Source organism: Apium graveolens, chromosome 6 (genome assembly GCF_009905375.1).
Source record: "Apium graveolens cultivar Ventura chromosome 6, ASM990537v1, whole genome shotgun sequence".
Taxonomy (NCBI): domain Eukaryota; kingdom Viridiplantae; phylum Streptophyta; class Magnoliopsida; order Apiales; family Apiaceae; genus Apium; species Apium graveolens.
The window spans coordinates 147,588,059-147,608,047 of NC_133652.1; positions in this window are offsets into that span (position 1 = coordinate 147,588,059).

Sequence of the window (19,989 nt, forward strand, 5' to 3'; positions counted from 1 at the left end):
TAATCAAACTTATTTTCGATTATTCAAATAAAGATCGTACTTTCGTATAAGTATATCTTTGGTTATTTATTATTCATTTCAAGTATAAGTTTTAAAACTTCTACTTCAATTATTTTTATAAGGATTATCCTTTTGGGAATAATATTTAAATAATAATATTCAGATATTTTCTAATATATCGGGACTGATTTATTTCATTAAATCAGCATTACTCCAAACATTCTTAAAAATGTTTTCGAGTCTTCAAAATGATTTTTAAAAGTTAGAGCGGATCCCAAAACTCATTTTTATATTTAAGATCTTCCTTTCGAAGAGGATTTAAATACTCGCTCAAAATCTTAGGGATCCAGCTCTGTGGTGTATTTTATATTCGCAACGAGGTTGCTATTTTGAGAAAACAATTTGATTACTTGCCCAACGTTCGGGAAGTAAGTCCATCTAATTGAGTCGGCATAAGCGACAGGCCGGGGTACGGTCTATGAAGGTGTAAGAGGCTGGGTGACAGTCCATCCACGCGTGAGTGGCCGGGTAACGGTCTAGCGCGAGGTCCTAATGCGGCCAGGGTGATGACCGGCGAGGAATTCATCCATCTACAGTAGAAAAGGTTACTTATTGGTATCTTTGCCTGATCAGCAAGATATCGGGTTTATGCCAAAATTATTTTCTTTCCAAATTCATTGGATATTACAACTCTGTTCATACTTTACATGATAGAGGTTTTCAGGAAATGTATGAGAGATATATATGGATATATATCGGGACTTCATGAAGTATCTCGTAACTTCATTTCTTTTGAATGATATTTCAAAGATTGAATCTATTCAAATCTTATCTTGTATTCTCATCTATGTGATGAACTTTTGAAACTAATTATAACTTGAACGGTGGTAGTTCAAGTAGTATTCGGAAAAGATATAAGTATATTGGAGTATCTTGTAACTTCATCTTTTCAACTTATATCTGGTTAATGATTATCTTATGCATGACAAAGATTTTCACAAAAACGTTGAGACAAGGTTAGATATATGAGATCACCTTGCAACGATATTTTTATAAAGTTATAAACTGGAACTCTGTGTACATTATACATGTCAGAGGATTTCAAAGATTTTGAGTAGTATATATGTATATATATACTGAATATTTTGCGACTTGTCGCGTTAAGATATCAACTTGGTTCATTTCTTCTTGACCAAGACTTTTATGAGTACTATGAGAATGCTCATATATTGTTAATTATTATATATATTATTTCGGTGGGCTTGTTGCTCACCCTTGCTTTCTTCTTTCATCACACAACAACAGATAGACAAGATGAACATGACCAAGCTCCCAATTTGTGAGCGGATAGGAAACGTTCCGCAGTTTCCTGTAGGCGTTGATGCCGTTGTAGCTGAGGTAGGAGCTACCAGTAGGCTAGGCTTTCAACTTTTGATGTACCAGACTTACGTATATTATGAATTGTAATAAAGGCAAAGAATATGTAAATTTATTCAGAAACTCTTTTGAGGTGTAATGACTTATAATTATGGAATAAAATGACTTGTTTTATTTTTGGTATTCATCTGTGAGACTATAACTTGTGGTGTGTGTGTATATTGTGGGGTCACAGTACGCAGTAGTTGGTTGACTGTTAAGATTAAGTATTGATAAGGGAAATGGAACTCGTGACAACCCGAATCCCCGACCCCGGATTTGGGGGTGTTACAGACATGGTATCAGAGCCAAGCGTTATAAACCTCAGAGATGATGTGACGTTAAAATAACAAGTTCACTAAGATAATAAGGACTCTTGCCAAGTTCATAGTCGGACTACCTAACATAGTACTGACAGTTAAAACCCTTATGGGAACCCTTATAAATATCGTGATAGAAGCGTAGTTCGTTATTGTATATGGTAGCGGGACTCCGAACCCTGAGGTTGAGCAACAGTGTGATGATGTTTTATTACTAATTGGAGATCGGATTGTGGATCTGATAGAGCGTCCTAACGCAGGACCGGATGATGTTCATATTGAGGATGTAGCGGTTGAGGATGTTATCCTAGAAGGGATTGTTGCTGAGGAGGATCCCGTGGAGGATCCCGATAAGAATGAATAAAGGACCACTGAGGAATTGATGACCATGGTTAGGGAAACTACCAGAGGTAGGATTGGCCGGTCACTACCGGAGGTTCGTTTAAGTTTGTAAAGATAGTAGCCCCTTTAACACGACTACTCGTAAGACTGAGAAGTTCGAATGGACGGAGAAATATGAGAACAGCTTTTAAGAACTGAAGCAAAGATTGGTGACGACCCCTATGATGGCGTTGCCGGATGGAAAAGGAGATTTTGTGATGTGTAGTGACGCTTCACATTAGGAATTAGGGTGCTTCTTATACAGCACAACAAGTTAATCGCGTATGCATCAAGACAATTAAGGGAATATAAAATTCGATATCCCCACCCGTGAGCTTGGGCTCGTGGCAATAGTTTGCCCTAAAGATTTGAGGCACTACTTGTATGGAGAGAAGTGCGAGATTTACATAAGCCGTAAGTACTCTAGTATATTTTCACGCAGAAAGAGCTCAACATGCGCCAGAGGAGGTGGTTAGAGCTAATCAAGGATTACGATTAAGAGATTCTTTATCATCCAGGGAAAGCCAAAATGGTGGCTAATGCCCTTAGTATAAAAGAGAGACTCAAGATGAAAATGTCTTTGGGAGAGTTGATAAGAGATTTTGCAAAAAAAAATGGAAATAGAAGTGAAGGTAACTGGAGCCTGTACTGAAAAGCTGTTTGAGATTGTAATGCAGCCCGAATTATTGGAGAAGATCATATTGTGCCAAGAAAAAGTGATGAATGAAGGCAGGGAGCCAACAAATAGAGAAGAGATTAATACCGAGAAAGATGATAATGGAATAATGAGGTGTTCCTACAGAATTTTGGTTCCAAACGTTCAAGGGCTTAAGGACGAGATCTTAGAGGAAAGCCATAGTTCGAGGAATAAGATTTAGGGCAAACCCTGAATGTGATAGTCAGGGAGGTCGCCATCAAGAAAGAAAGAACCCATAATATAATGAAATGAAAAACAAGGATTTTAACGTATAAGATAACCCTGATTATGGGAGAAGGATGAAACATTTCATACTGAGAAAACAGAAGTCGAGCAAGATAAGGAGACCCGAGACGGTACTCCTATACGGAAATTCATGAACCTGTCTAAACAAGACTTATACTTGTATTCCCAACCACCGCCTTGAGGAAACAATACGGTAGGAAATTCTTTCATGACCTTTAAGTCGCTACGCTCTCAAAGTTCCAAGGAAATAGCTGACCCAGTCGAGGCAAGAGCCTGACTAAAGGAAATATAGGAATCATTTGAGATTCTAAATGATTGACGAGTCACAAAAGACTATTTTTGTCACTTACCCTCCTAAGAGAGAGGCCACCCGCTGGTGAAAGGCCAAGAAAGGCACGGAGCCAGAGGTTATAATAAACTGATTAAAGTTCAGTCAATTGTTTTCGGGAAAGTACTTCCCAAGGTAATGGAGGTAGTGTAAAAGCTTTAGAGCCAGAACAAAAGCGGACGAGTATGATGAATTATGACTCTAAGTTATAAAAGTTATCAAGATTCGTTCTGAGGACACGAATCCAGAATGACGGGATGTTTGAAATCAATGCTTATGTTGTGATGGTTCATGTAATGGTTGTAATGGAAACGAAAATAAAAGACTGAAAAGGGAAGGAGTATAAAGGGATATAAAGGAAATAGAGTTGAGAAGTGATAAGGGAGTTAGGTATGGGAAACCCTAAGAAACCCTTGTAATAAATATAGAGAAGTGTGTCATCATCAGTGTGATGGTGACTGATCATGAGATAAATTCAAGGTTTGAAGGCGTAAGCGATACGTATAGTTAATTCCCTTGAAGTTGAAAGTATTCGATGAAAATTTGAGATTGATCGATTGATTAATAAGGAAACACAGATGGACTGAGGAGATAAGAAAGTAAGAAATTAGGAAAATTGGATGAAGGAAGTGACCTTCAAGAATGTGAAGTGTAAGTAACGCATGTGAATTGATACCCAAAAAGGGAGACACCAAGTATAGAAGATATCTCAACATTGAGATGACTGTTGAGATAAACAACAAAAGTAAATGAGGATTTAGTAAAAAAAAAGAAGTTCACGTTGAACACGACCAATATCTTCTAGAACATCCCTGTTATCATTACTGAATCAGGAAAGAAAAGTAGATAACCGTTGTTATCTTTTGGAGGCCATATTGATTGACCTCATCTTGAATACAGATGTTATTATGAAATTAGGCATATACTATCGAGATGGGAATGATTGAATAAGATACCCTTATCAGGGATATATGACTTGATTTATCCATGTAAGGATGCAAGTACCTTTTTAAAAGGTGGAATTAAGGACATAACCTCAATAGCTTGAGATGAACCATGGGGGATGCATAAAGGATGGCATTTCACCCTTAATAGGGACATTATGAGTTTGGGTAGTATGGAACGAAGGACTAATGTAACAACAACCTTTAAAGATCAGTAGAGAAATTTTTCAGAAGTACATAGATAATGGTTCTAGTATTAGTAAATGGTATTTTGATATACCCTATATCTAGGGAATACATGAGGAACGATTCAAGGATAACCTTAGAGGTTTTACAAGGAAAAAGTTAATATTCAAAGTTCTCAAGAATAGAAATTTTGATAAAGGAAATGTGACGTAATTATAATAATGCCAGGTGGGCACGTGTTGAACCATAAGAAAGTATAGATCGACCCAATGAAGGTCGAGATTGATGAAAACAAGTAGGACCCAAGATAAGAGACGTCTGAAGTATGATCGAGAGTCAGTCGTGACAATGTTAACCTCAAAAAAAAAGACTGAGGCAAAAACTTATGGAAAAATGGTGATATATTTTTTTACCAAAGCGTAAGGAAGAGCATTTTCATACAAGCAGTGATTGGAAATGAGGTAGAAAATTTAGTTGAAGGTCATTTAAAAGACATTGATTGTAAGGAAATTTTACTATCAGGAAAGGCCAAAGAAGTGGCCGACACTTTAAATGTAAGAGGATAATTATAGGCGCTCGTGCCAGAGGAATACAGTGATGATGGTTGAAGCCATGAAGTTTGTATTATGGTTTGGAAGATTGACATTCCTTCTGATGATTGTGCAATACTCAACCGTAATAGTAGTTTGGTAAAGATTTAATTCATGTAATTGCTATGAGCGGACTATCTATCTTAGAAGGTCCTATCTTGAGAATAAGCCAGGACCATGTTTTAAAAAGGACGAAATGAACCTTTGAGCTTCATGTCTCCTAATATAGACATATGATTAAGAATGGTATTAACCTGCTATCGTTGCTTTTATTGAAACTCTTCTGTGATTTTATCAGCTTCATGGCATATGTACGCCAAGTTCAGGAGTGTTCTTCATGAATCATGGAATGGCGATTATGCTTCCTCTCTAGATGATTTCGGTACGGCAGGAACGGACTCCGTATGGTTAGCTATTAAGACTTCATGGAAAACGAATGACTATAGTAGGTCAACGGTGGACCATAGTAATGCAGGAATGATTCTACGAGTAATGAGCCGATTACTTACAACCGTGAGAGTTGTATTGGAATGGACGTTGAGATTGAGTACCATTAATTGGGTCGTGGTGGTGTATAAGTTATCATTGATAGAATAATTAAGTAGATTATCTACCTATTGAATACTTATTCCTTCTTATCAATAGAAAGTCGTATTACTATACGAGGAAGGTTGCGGTGCAAGCATAGAATTCTAGTAACGATGATGTCTAGAATGAGATCCCAGATTCGATTTTTAATGTCGAGGGAGTTTCAAAGGTGATTGTGTATAAGCTCGAGGAAGAGCATGGGTCCATAGAATGATGGACGGAATAGAAAAAATATTTAAGCATGTGAAATGCGATGTGATAATACTGGATGTTGATATAGATACATATGTTTTGTTCTCCTATGACAAACCTCTATAGTTCAGAGGTAGATTCTAAGCCAGAATTTTGTGGCAGTATTTTTTTTCATATACAATTCTCTTCAATTCGTTCTTTTCTCTTCTTTTCATTTCATGTAAGCTGAGAAGAACAACCCTTCCAGAAGGGGAGGTATTGCCGAATGACTATCTATCTGTGTGATAGAAGCCTAGTAGGATACCACATGTTGTTTAATTGCTTGTCAAGTACTAAAGGCTGGCCACCTTCTGTACTAACTATGCAATAGAACAAGTGTTCATGATCATAGTGATCTCTTAATAAATTCTTTTACTTCTATACGAAGGACCAAGCTTTCGAAGATGGAGGCAGCTAGAGATGAAGTGGTACCAAGTAAGGTGGTATTCCGATTCTAACGCGTCCGTGATACTAAGGTTGACGCGATTATTAAGAGGTTATAAAACTCTAGCAAGTAAAGGTATATCTAGAATAGTACCTGTACGGAAGATAGTAACGATTACGAACTAGAAAAGAATGGGTATTGAGAAGCAAAAGCTATAGTGCTAGAATCTATGATGAAATTCTATACAATAGAATTGAAAGAATTTGGAATGATCACTTAACGCGGATTGAGTTTTCTTACGATAATAGATCGTATGTCAGTATCGAGATATCGCCTTATGAGATCCTTGAGGGAAGACAATGTCGATCTCCCTTATGTTAGGATGAAGTTGTAGAGCGCAAGATGCTCGGACCCGCAGTAGTCCAAAGGACCAAGGATATAATAGATCTAATTAGAGGACGGCTGGTAGTAGCCCAAGATGGACATAAAAAGTATGTTGATTTGACAACGAAAGGACAAAGAGTATGAAGTAGGGGACCTTTTGTTATTAAAGGTATTCCCTTGGAAAGCCTTGGAAATGATGGATGAGGTTCGGAAAGAAAGGAAAGCTAAGCCCACGAATTGTTGGACCCTTGGATATATTAAGACGTATTGGGAAGTTAGCATATGAGCTAGCCCTACCCCCGAACATGTAGCAAGTTCATAACGTGTTCCACGTATGTAATTCGGATGCCAGACAAATAGGGGCATATGAGCGCATAGATATGCAACCAGACGTAACCTATATGGAGCAACCAGGAAGGGTTATAGATTGAAAAGGAACAAGTGCTTAGGAGAAGGGTTATCAAACTAGTCAGAGTTTGATGGTAGAACCACAATGTGGGAAAATTTACTTGAGAGTTAGAAAGTGCAATGCTAAGAGAGTATCCCTATTCATTTTCTATCTGATTCCGGGACGGAATCCTTTTAAGGAGGGGAGACTGTAATAACCCCAAAAAATTTAGACTTTTTGTAACCCTTATGAATATTGATTTTGCTGATTATGCTGATTAAGGAAATTCTTCATGCCACACTATGTAGGAATTCTTTTATTGATATTCTGAGATCTTATTAGTACTCCATAACGTATATGAGTGTATGTAAAGATCGTCAGAATCCAAATTCGAGCACTTTGATATTTCCCGAAAATCCACCAGATACCGAAATAATTGAGTACAAGGTAACATGATTAAAAGCATTTAAATTCAAGGATTATAAGCAAGGATCATTAAAGGACTATAAAATATTAAGAGAGGGTTAGGGAAGCCCAAGTAATAATATCCCGGATATGATCCCTCAAACTATCAACGAGAACGAGAGTTAAGCGAACCGTAAAACAAATAAATGTCCAAAGGGCAAGCACATGCAAGTAACATGAGAAGGAAGCTTCTAAGATAAGCTAAAACATGTGGTTAGAAGCAAGGTGAAATCATCACACCACAAGAATGAGACATGTGGCAAAGTAGTGATGCAAGCAATGACAAATTAACCACAACCATGCATTCTTTGCACAAATATCAAGGCAAGACAAGCAAGCAAAAGCTCTCCCCCATTTCTTTCTTCTTCCATTCGGCCTTTTCAAGAAATGAAGAAATAGATTTTCAAAACTCAAGTTCTAGGCCATGGAAAATTACAAGGTTTGTTTCCTTGGATCCTATATTTCATAACTTAGTTATACCATGAGTTTAAGATCAAGATTCCATGGTTTGCTTAGCTAATCCACTCATCAAAGATGATGATGAATAGTAGTGAATAGTAACTTAATTTGATTTTCTTGATTTTCATGAAAGCTTAAGGTTGATTAAGCATAGATCAAGGTTCCTAGAGGCTTGTTAGTGACTACCCACTCTCCAAGGAAGGTATAAACTCTTGAACCCTTAGTTTTAAGTTTGGTTTGTTTGGATGATAATAGTGCTCAGATGAATGGGTTTAGTTTGATGTTGATGGATGTTGGATTGTTGTTGAATTAGTGATGATTTGGTGTAGTTTAAACTTTGGAAATCGTTAGGTTATAGCCGTCTTAATGCCCGATTTTCTATAAACTGTTTTGTGATTAACTGTTGTACCCGAACACCCACTTCTATAAACTAACCACTTACATGCTTAGATAGGTTATGTTTCAAGCTTCGTTTTGATATGTGGTTTGCTTGAATCCGATGTACGGTTTAGGAGAAACGACCATTTTAAGTAACGGTGTTTCGCGAACGAACCTTTACCCCTCGCCTTACTTTGAAACCTTGGTTAAGGCCCTTAAATGACTAACTGGAGTATGAAACAATTATGTAAAGTGTATTAGGCAGTTGGTAGGGTACTCGCGAAAGAATCTCCTTAAAATTCTTAATGGTTAATTTATTAAAAATGGTGAAGCCGAGGGTACTCGAACGACTTATGTGATTCGTTAAGCGTAGAAGTGACCATAAGCGAACGTTAGGGTTCAATTGGTTAAAGTCTAGTTTCTTAAGCGACCGGGTTTTAATTCTGACTTATATTGTTGTTCATAGGTTATCGGACCCACTCTAAGCTTAAGTCTATCCGGGAACACTCAGGCAAGTTTTCTACCCGTTATATTATTGTTGTGATGTAAATATATGTATATGCATTATCTTGTGATAAGTGCATGATTGTTATTAGCAAATCTTGCGGTATATTGGAGCATGTGATATGGTATATATGCATCTCTGTTTCGTAATCTTGATATCTAATTGTTGATTCAATTGCTTATAAGTTACATAATACCTATGCTAGAGATAAGCAGTAGTTGCGTATACCCTTAGTATAGGGGACCCAAAGGTGAACATTTTTCTAAACTGGGAGTCGATGTTCCTGAGTATAATATATATATATATATATTGATATAGTTTTCAAAACTATTAATCGAATAAGGTTTATTCGATAACTTTATTTTAGTTAATGAATATTATTCTGAATATTCATTCGAGAACTTATGACTCCGCTTACTTTATTTAATGAATATTATTTTGAATATTCATTCGAAGACTTAAGACTCCGTTTATTTTATTTAATGAATATTGTTTTGAATATTCATTTGAGGACTTATGACTCCGCTTATTTATTAAATAATATTCTTTATTTTATTAAAGAATAATGGTTCGATAATCAAACTTATTTTCGATTATTCAAATAAAGATCGTACTTTCGTATAAGTATATCTTTGGTTATTTATTATTCATTTCAAGTATAAGTTTTAAAACTTCTACTTCAATTATTTTTATAAGGATTATCCTTTTGGAAATAATATTTAAATAATAATATTCAGATATTTTCTAATATATCGGGACTTATTTATTTCATTAAATCAGCATTACTCCAAACATTCTTAAAAATGTTTTCGAGTCTTCAAAATGATTTTTAAAAGTTAGAGCGGATCCCAAAACTCATTTTTATATTTAAGATCTTCCTTTCGAAGGAAATTTAAATACTCGCTCAAAATCTTAGGGATCCGGCTCTGTGGTTTATTTTATATTCGCAACGAGGTTGCTGTTTTGAGAAAACAATTTGATTACTTGCCCAACATTCGGGAAGTAAGTCCATCTAATTGAGTCGGCATAAGCGACAGGCCGGGGTATGGTCTATGAAGGTGTAAGAGGATGGGTGACAGTCCATCCACGCATGAGTGGCCGGGTAACAGTCTAGCGCGAGGTCCTAATGCGGCCAGGGTGATGACCGACGAGGAATTAATTCATCTACAGTAGAAAAGGTTACTTATTGGTATCTTTGCCTGATCAACAAGATATCGGGTTTATGCCAAAATTCTTTTCTTTCCAAATTCATTGGATATTACAACTATGTTTATACTTTACATGACAGAGGTTTTCAGGAAATGTATGAGAGATGTATATGGATATATATCGGGACTTAATGAAGTATCTCGTAACTTCATTTCTTTTGAATGATATTTCAAAGATTGAATCTGTTCAAATCTTATCTTGTATTCTCATTTATATGATAAACTTTTGAAACTAATTATAACTTGAACGGTGGTAGTTCAAGTAGTATTCGGAAAAGATATAAGTATATTGGAGTATCTTGTAACTTCATCTTTTCAACTTATATCTGGTTAATGATTATCTTATGCATGACAAAGATTTTCACAAAAATGTTGAGACAAGGTTAGATATATGAGATCACCTTGCAACGATATTTTTATAAAGTTATAAACTGGAACTCTGTGTACATTATACATGTCAGTGGATTTCAAAGATTTTGAGTAGTATATATGTATATATATACTGAATATTTTGCGACTTGTCGCTTTAAGATATCAACTTGGTTCATTTCTTCTTGACCAAGACTTTTATGAGTACTATGCGAATGCTCATATATTGTTAATTATTATATATATTATTTCGGTGGGCTTGTTGCTCACCCTTGCTTTCTTCTTTCATCACACAACAACAGATAGACAAGATGAACAGGACCAAGCTCCCAATTTATGAGCGGATAGGAAACGTTCCGCAGTTTCCTGTAGGCGTTGATGCCGTTGTAGCTGAGGTAGGAGCTACCAGTAGGCTAGGCTTTCAACTTTTGATGTACCAGACTTATGTATATTATGAATTGTAATAAAGGCAAAGAATATGTAAATTTATTCAGAAACCCTTTTGAGGTGTAATGACTTATAATTGTGGAATAAGATGACTTGTTTTATTTTTGGTATTCATCTCTGAGACTATAACTTGTGGTGTGTGTGTGTGTGTATATTGTGGGGTCACAGTGCGCAGTAGTTGGTTGACTGTTAAGATTAAGTATTGATAAGGGAAATGGAACTCGTGACAACCCGAATCCCCGACCCCGGATTTGGGGGTGTTACAGACATGGAATTCGAAGAATGAAGCTTGGTATTACTGAAAGTATCACCGTGGAAGGGACTAGCGAGGTTTGGAAAGAAAGGAAAGAGGAGCCCAAGATATGTCGGACCTTTTGAGATTCTAAAGCGTGTTGGCAAAGTAGCTTACGAATTGGCGTTACCTCCGCACATGGAGCACATTCACAATATTTTTCACGTATCAATGCTTAAGAAGTATAATCCAGACTCCAGGCATGTAATAGAATATGAGCCAATAGAGCTTCAGGAAGATTTGTCATATGTAGAGAGTCCGATAGAGATTCTAGAGGAAAGAGATAAGGTATTGAGAAATAAAGTGGTAAAGCTAGTAGGAAGGTTATGGAGAAACTCAAGGGTTGAAGAGTCAACTTGGGAGTTAGAAAGTGATATGAGAGAAAAGTACCCTCGTTTGTTTTCTTAAGAGATTCTGAGGACAGAATCCTTTTAAGGGGGAAGGATGTAATATCCGGGATATATCGTGTAATTATTTTTGCTAATAAATAATTATTATATGTGTTCAGTATCTATTCTGTGAATTATTTGTTAAGTGTTAAATGTGTTTGGATGTTTAAAAATATTATTAATTGAGTATTTTAATTTTTATATATCCAAAATAAAATATAGATAATTGTCATATCTTCCTAATTATTTTTATGTTGATTTATGAATTTATAGGAATCATATGAATTTTATAAAATCTTTTTCCGGGTATTTAAAATCTATTTTATAAAAATGGGAACCAACCGACGTCATCCGTTGTTACGTTTCTAGAACCCGAAACTCTTCCGAGAACTCTTTTCTAACCTAATTGTAATATTCCGAGCATTTTCCATGTTTTGACTTTTTCGATCCAGTGTACGGTTTGTCCTGCGCGGGTCCCGGCGCAACATTTTCGATACAATATTCATTTCGGTAAATCAATAAAACTCGTATTTTCGGTAAACGGGAGATTTTTATTAAACTATCACAATTATCACCTCATAGTACGTGTAACCAGGCGCTGAGACCAAGACCGTAGTACAAATTGTACTAATTTGGATAATTATCCCGAAAACCGATACCGATTGGATCAGTTTTTACAAATAAACGTACCGTTTTATATTCCGAATGATCCAACGAGATACTAATTTTCCGTAATTATAAATAGCCTTTTACCGTATTTTATTTCGTATCAAAATCATTTGCAGTCAGCTAAATATATAATTTTCCAGAGAAAAACCTTATATTCGTATAATCTTCTGAAAATCAAACCATAAATCGAAGGTGTTATTGATCTCTGTTTTCAAAGCTTGAGTAACCAAAATGAAGGATTTGAGGAGTACTATCAGATTCTGAGCTTCGTTTTACTGCAGAAATCAAGGTTATTTTTCTATATTTTTATTTAATTTCGAATTATTTTTATTAAAAATATGAATTTCTGTTCGGATGATTGTTTGTATGATTTGATGATTGCATGTTGTAGAGCTTGTTTTCCTGATGATTTTCATATGTCATACGTCTGATTTGGAGTTCAATAACATGTTCAAAATTGAGTTTAATTTTCGAATTTTGAAATTAGGGTTTATAACCCGTATGAATGTTTTCAATTGAAATTTGGGGCTTTTTGATTTAGGGGTTATTAGCTGTTGATTTATAGTGGGTTTTGTTCCTTATGAAATTTTCAATCGATTGGTATATAGCTCGTTAACGGAGGATTAGTGAATCGAAGGGAGTTGTGTTTTGAAGATTTACGATGTTCGCCGGAAACCGGCGATATTCTTAGCCAATTTCCGGCCATGTCTGGGGTTATTGATGTGTTTTGATTGCATGTATAGATTCCTGGTGATATGTAGTTTAATTCTGGAGCTTGTGGTGGTGTGACTGTACTTGGATCGCATTCTCCGGCGAGACAGGGTATTTCCGGCGCAGTTCGACGGTAACCTTTGCAAAATTGCATTTCAGTCCTTGAGGTTTTAAAAACGAAACAGTTAAGTCCCTGAGGTTTCCAGAACTTGCAAATTTTGGATTCCTGTTTTAAAAATATTCAAAAACCATATTCCCTATTTATTTTTATTATAAAAATTCAATTTTAATTTCTGAAAATTCCAAAAATTATTATTTTAATTCCAAAAATTATTTTTAATTCAAAAATAAATCTGAATTAATTAGTTAATTAATTTCAGTTAATTTTTAATTGGTTAATTGGTCAATTAATTCGAAAATTAATTGATTAATTGATTTAATTAATTATTAATTGATTTTAATTAATTATTTAATTAGATTTAATTATTTAAAAATGATTTAAAAATTCCGAAAAATAGTTTCGAGCTTTAAAATATTATTTTAAATTGTTTTCAAGGCTCGATAATTATTATAAAATTGTTTTGAAGCCAGAATTGGCCAGCCGAAACCTGTTTATTACTCCAAAATTGATCCAACGATCCATTTTAATTCCGAAAAATGTTTTAAAAATTATTTTAAACATTCGAAAGCCTGTTTATGACCCGAGACTTCGTTATAAACGTTATATCATTGATTATGTGATGTGTTATGTGCTATATGTGACTTGTTGGTTAACTGTCAGTCTATATATTCGATGTTTACTTGTTTATTGCGTAACTTTCAATCCGTTAATCGGATTTGGGTGAAACGAATGGTAGATAGAAGTATGTGTCGAATAGAATTGTATAAGTTGAATATTGATATATGCTTATGATATGTGAGCAGAAGAGGCAAGGCGTAGGAAAGGGAAACAGGTAGTCGAGGAGTAAGACAGTCGTGACTGAAAGGGAGTGCAGTATAATAAGCTAGTACCAGGCAAGTGTTCTGAACTTTCTCGAGATGTTGTATTGATTGATAGTCCTGTTTTATATTGCAAGTGCTTTGAAGCACTGAACCCTAAACCTTGATTCCAGTTATTGATCTTGAGCCGTAAACCTGATTCTTTCTAAACCATTGATTGTTGTATACCCAAATACGAACCTCAAATATACGATACTACTCCACAAATACATACAAACTAAATATTAAACACTGAACCAGATTGCTTACACACTCAAACCATTGTATCTTATGCTTTGAAAGGCCAAATCCTTGAAACCTTGAAATATTGTTTCCCTTGTTATCCAATTCTTTCACTACTTAACATCCATGCTTTGAAAATTCCATATTGATCCTTATACAGATAGAAACCATTTTCATTATTGAACGTCCAATGTTATTAATGATTCTGTTTATTACTTATTACTGTTTATTCTGTTATTATGTTAGAATTGGATTGTTTTTATAAAATTGTGGACCAGATTCGTGGTCGGACCATATAATGGTCAAGTTAGGCCAATGTGTGCCTTGGATCCAGTAGTTAGAGCAGTGTTGTGTGCTTTGCTCGGGGTTAGTGAGTGACTGATCAGCAGCCTAACCTTGGTTTTTAAAATGAAAATATAATATCCAACTCTAAATCATAATATATTGTTCACTTGACATCATAACCATATTCACCTGATGATCATTATTCTCAGTTTTGTCATTGTGACTTGTTGAGCTAGTTAGCTCATTTGTGCGATATTGTTTATGTTTTTTTCCAGTTAAGAAGGAACCGGTTGGTACCGAGGATCCCTAGTACAGCGCGAGAGATAGGGGTTCAGGTTGATCGAGTTGAGCTAGTAGGCTTCTTTTGGAATAAACTAAGTTTATAAAAGTTTGTAATAATGTTTAATACTCAGTTCTGAGTTGGAATAGTTGGGATTCGAAAGTTTGTAATATAAGTAAGTATGTTTGGCTTGTGTGCATACTTTAACCTGTTGCGGTCCGTGGTAGTTGGTAAGTAGGGTCACTGCATATTATTATTATCTTTATTATTATTATAAGCAGGTTATAAGTAGTGTGTGTGTGGACCCCAAACTTCTGACCCGGGTTTGGAGGGCGCCACATCGAAGATATCGATAAGTCAATTTGTCACTAGAGAACTATGAGATATCGATAAGCCAAAGTGAAGACATGAAGATGAGAGATCTCGACAGGCCAAATTCTCTTATAGAGAACTCAGAGACTTCGGTAAGTCAAACAACTATAGATTAATTAGAGATCTCGATAAGTCATTATACTTATCGAGATATCAAGTTCTCTATATGACTAACTAGAGATCTCGATGTAAAGCTCAAGTACAGAATGCAGATCAGTTTAATATCCAAGATTATCAATCAACAAACAAATCAATCACTGATTTGAAAAGTCTACAAAAATAGCTTGAAGAGTACAAGATCAAAGGCCAAGATTAACTAGCAAAGTAAAGTCACAGTCAGACAAGATTAGCAAAGATACACTAAGCCAGAAATGAAAAGATTCGCTTATCAAAAAGTAGGGTTTAGTACATGTTGTTGCATGCTGTGTAAAAACCAGTGTTTACTGTTCTATAAAGTAAACACTAGATGCTTTGTTCTAAAAGTAACAAATAGATCTAAAAAATCTTGTAACTCTCAGGAGAGAAGCTGAGTTCTTAACATACTAAGAACCCAGAAATTTGTAGCAAACACTAACTTGATTTTAATATAAAATTAAGTGAGTTTTGAAAGATAATTGTGTCCATGTGCATGTTTTAATTATTCTGTTAAAACACATTATCTCTACAATATAGATTACTTGGTTCACCATTCTTAAAAGTTTAAAAAGCTATTAAAATTGTTTAAAACTCATTCACCCCCCTCTGTGTTGTATTCATTACCCAACATAACTCTTATATTGCCTCATCTTTACAAATGAATTTAATTTATGTATTAACTTTTTTAGGTTCATAATCAAAAATTTTGCCGAGGATTCTATGGGTTCATGCGTTGCATTTCTTATGGACCGTATTGTGAAGTCACTGATTTCACAATCTGCTACCAATCTTAGGAAGGACATATATAATATAAAATTGTAATTGTATATCATTTATTTTTATTTTTATAAAGTTGTAAGTACCTTCCTCAGTTAATAACAAACTTGTTATTCCCTAACAATACAACAAGAATTACAGAAGGGGGTTGAATGTAATTCTGGCTTCTTTTTGAGATTTTTAAAACTGTTCTAACTCAATAATATATAAGTGTTTGATTTTCAAAGTGCGGAATGAAAGAATCATATAAATCAAAAATCAAGTAATAAAAACACAGGTCTTTAAAACTTTCTGGAGGATTAGAATGTATCCACCAGATATATATATATATATATATATATATATATATATATATATATATATATATATATATATATATATCGAGAGAACCCTGTGAAGCTTGAATAGCTCACAGCTGATGTTACAAGTGAATAAACAAACTACAGAGAAATTCTTAACAGTTACAGCTTTATCTATTTCTCTTCTAAAATATGTTTGCTTAGTTATTTTTTCTACTAGCTACACTTGGTTTATATATCACCAAGTTTACATGGTAATAAGACAGTATAATAAAACAAAACCTATCAAGTCTAACTCTATGCTGCTTCACTACTCTATTTCAGCATCTTTGAATATCTTCATAATAGCATGGAAATGGTAATGCTTCTTTGTTCTCGTAAAACCCTGCTAAACAGGCTGCCACATTCCTTTTGCAAACACTTGACGTATGTGATTGTGTTGTCACTGTCAACAGATATTTGAATTGATCATCCATCGGGTATATGCTTGTTATCCGTCGGGTAGCTTTGTTGATCATCCGTCGGGTAGCTTTGTTGATCATCCGTCGAGTAGCTATTTGACACTTGACTCCATTTCATTTATGCAGAATTACAAGACATCTTATATTTATAATTAATCAACCTGTTCTGCATATCTACTAGCAGTCAACATGACTCATATGCTACTACAGAATCTACACAGAGTTGCTTGCAGAAATGTGCTACATTACTTATTGTTACATAAGTTACTCACCCGATGGATATCAATTAGTCATCCGTCGGGACTATATTGAATTATTTTGTCGGGACTATGATTGATCATCCGTCGGGTGCTACAAAATTCACTAAGTTAAATCTACTAAGGTGTTTTGTTTAGCTTATCATCAAGTACACAACATATTCCTAACAATCTCCCCCAATTTATGTCTACTGGAATTATAGCCATAAATTAAGAGAAACTTGATGATAACAAAACATCCTAAAAATACAGATTGAAAAATAGTAGATAAAACTGATAAGTGCTACAATTTACTGAAAATTGAACAATGCAGAGTACACAAAAAATTGCTCACAAATAATTATCAAGGTGCTCCTCTAGTCTGAGCAGATAGATCTATTTCCTTGATTGTCTGGATTTCTTTCCAATCCTTATGTTGTTTTCTTCAATTTAATTCTGGAGTTGTCTGTGGAATTCAAGTTCATCGGCTTCTGAGAGATTTAGCATTTCCCGTATTTCCAAAAGAGTCTCATTGCTAGAGGTACTCAATTGGTCCTCCAATCTGAAGAATCTTCTAACTCCTTTTTCATCCCTGAATTCCATCAACCAATAGGGCCTCAGATGCACTCTCTTTCCTGTAAAGGGAATAGATAGAGTTTTTTGAAGTGCATCTTTGACTCTATTACTCCTCAGCTCCTCAATCTTCTTTAGAACTAGTTTTCTTGATGGTACATTATAACCAAAGTTCTTTTTGAATGAAGAGTGGACCTTTATCAAAACAAACTGGCTTTCTAGAAGGATCCTGTGAAGTGGCCATATGATCTCTTTTCCTCCCTTGTATTTGAATACCAGCCTTTCAGGAAGATGTCTGTGAGCATCAATTCCTCTAACTTCTTCTAATTCATCTAAGTAAAGGTTTATGTCATAAAACTCCTTGATGTCACATATTTAAAACATTTCTCCCTTGTTGACTATAGATTTAGCTTTGATTGGTGTCTTGGATCTGAGAGTCACAGGCTTCACTTTCTTGATTGCTCTAGTCTTTTCCTTCTTTGGCTTGTTGAAGATTGGAAGGTTTAGTTCAGGAATTAGAAAACTATCCCAGTCTACTGGCTCATCCTTAGGAATTATGGGCTCACCATAAATATTCCTTGTTGGATCCACCACTTTAAATTCTTCAAATACCGCAGAGGGTTTTGATGTTTGAGTTGTAGTTGTAGGCTTCTTGGGAATAGAATCTTCCTTTTCCTCATCACTGAAGTCTTATTTTCTCTTGATTCTTTGCTTGTACCTTGGTTTCTTTGTCTATTAAGGTTCATCTTGCACTTTCTGATTTTGAGGTTCAACAATCACAGATGGTTGTGCAGAGATCTCAGTTCTAGTCTTTATAGCTTGAAGTTTGGCTAAGATAGCAGCTTGCTCCTTCTTTTGTTTGAGCTTATTAGCATCTAAGGCAGCTTGTTTCTTTTCTTGCCTTATTCTCTCTTTATCTTCCCTTTTGGATTCTACAAACTGAGGGTGTCCAACCACCACACATATCTCTTTACCATTTCTGTAGATCTTTGCAATTCTCTTTTTAAGTGCTGAATCTGCTGGATCCTTGTAAAATGCAATTGACCTAGCCAACAGCTTCTTCTCATCTGGCCTAGGTGTCTCATACACAGTATCCATAGGATTTTTGTCTGAGAAATTGGAGTAGTTTCTTTTAGGCTTCATCATGAAATTTGCTTTTGGAGATTTAATGCAGGAAGTTTGACCCTTTTCCAGATAGTTCATACTTATGTCATTCACAGAGATTTTCATGACTTGAGAGTAATGACTGAAGACTTTATCTGGTTCTGAATTGGCCCAAACTTTTGTTGAATATCTGCATCTATCTTTCTCCATTTTTCTTTTAGTTCCTTCTCTAAAGCTATAACATCAAGCATCTTAGAATTTGACTTTGACTCAAGCTTTTCAGCTGCTATTTGGATTAGATCAATGATATCCAACATTGGTGGCTTTATGAAAGCAATTGTTGGCACAATCACTTTGCTGACTTGTATGTTCAGCTGAAGCTCCCCCTTAGTTGAGCCTTTCTCCCCCTCTTCCTTACTTGAGATTTTCCCCCCTTTTTGTTATCATCAAGTAGAGTGGATGATGAAGATTATGCAACCACTAGTTGTTGTAGAAGTTGAGTTTGTTGAGCTTGATGTAGATGTATAGCTGTTAAAGAAGCTTTCATGGCAGTCATTCTGATATCCAAGGAATCTATATTTGTGGCAAGATCGGAATTCTTCCTGAGTTGTCTCTTAATATCAAGCATTATAGCTTCTAGAAGTTTAGAATCCAACCTTTCATAAATGTCCTTCATTTGATCAATTTCACCTTTGAAAGAAGTGACATCCTGAGTGTGTTGAAAATCTTAGATTTGTTGTAATTGAAGAGAAGCAAGGTGTGCTTGTAGGAGATTCTTGGTGCTGGCATTTGTTGTGGATTGAAGAGCAGAGTGTGTCTGACTTAGAAGTTGAATGAGGGTGGTCTTGAAATAGTGTTCATCACATTGCTTTGAAAATGCCCAAGATGGCATACCAGATCTGGAACTAGGGCCTACTTCTTCCCCTATGTCCAGTGACCCCTCTTCACTTGCATCACCAAAGAAATCAGCAGATTCCCCAGTCCCATAGTCAACATCATCAGCTCTAGGTGGCATAACTGTGATGGCATCCTTACCTCTTTGCATTGACTGGGTGGTGTGCACCAAGTTCAGTATCCTTTCTACATCTTCATTGCCCTGTCCAGCCAAAATTTGATATGCTGGAACATGATGAGTAAATGCCACAACATCCAAAGATATGGAACTTATAACAGCTTGATTATGCTGAGATAGTCTCTCAATGTCTGCATCATTGGCATTCATTGACTCACTAGCAATGATATCCACCCTTATTCCTCATGTACATGCATT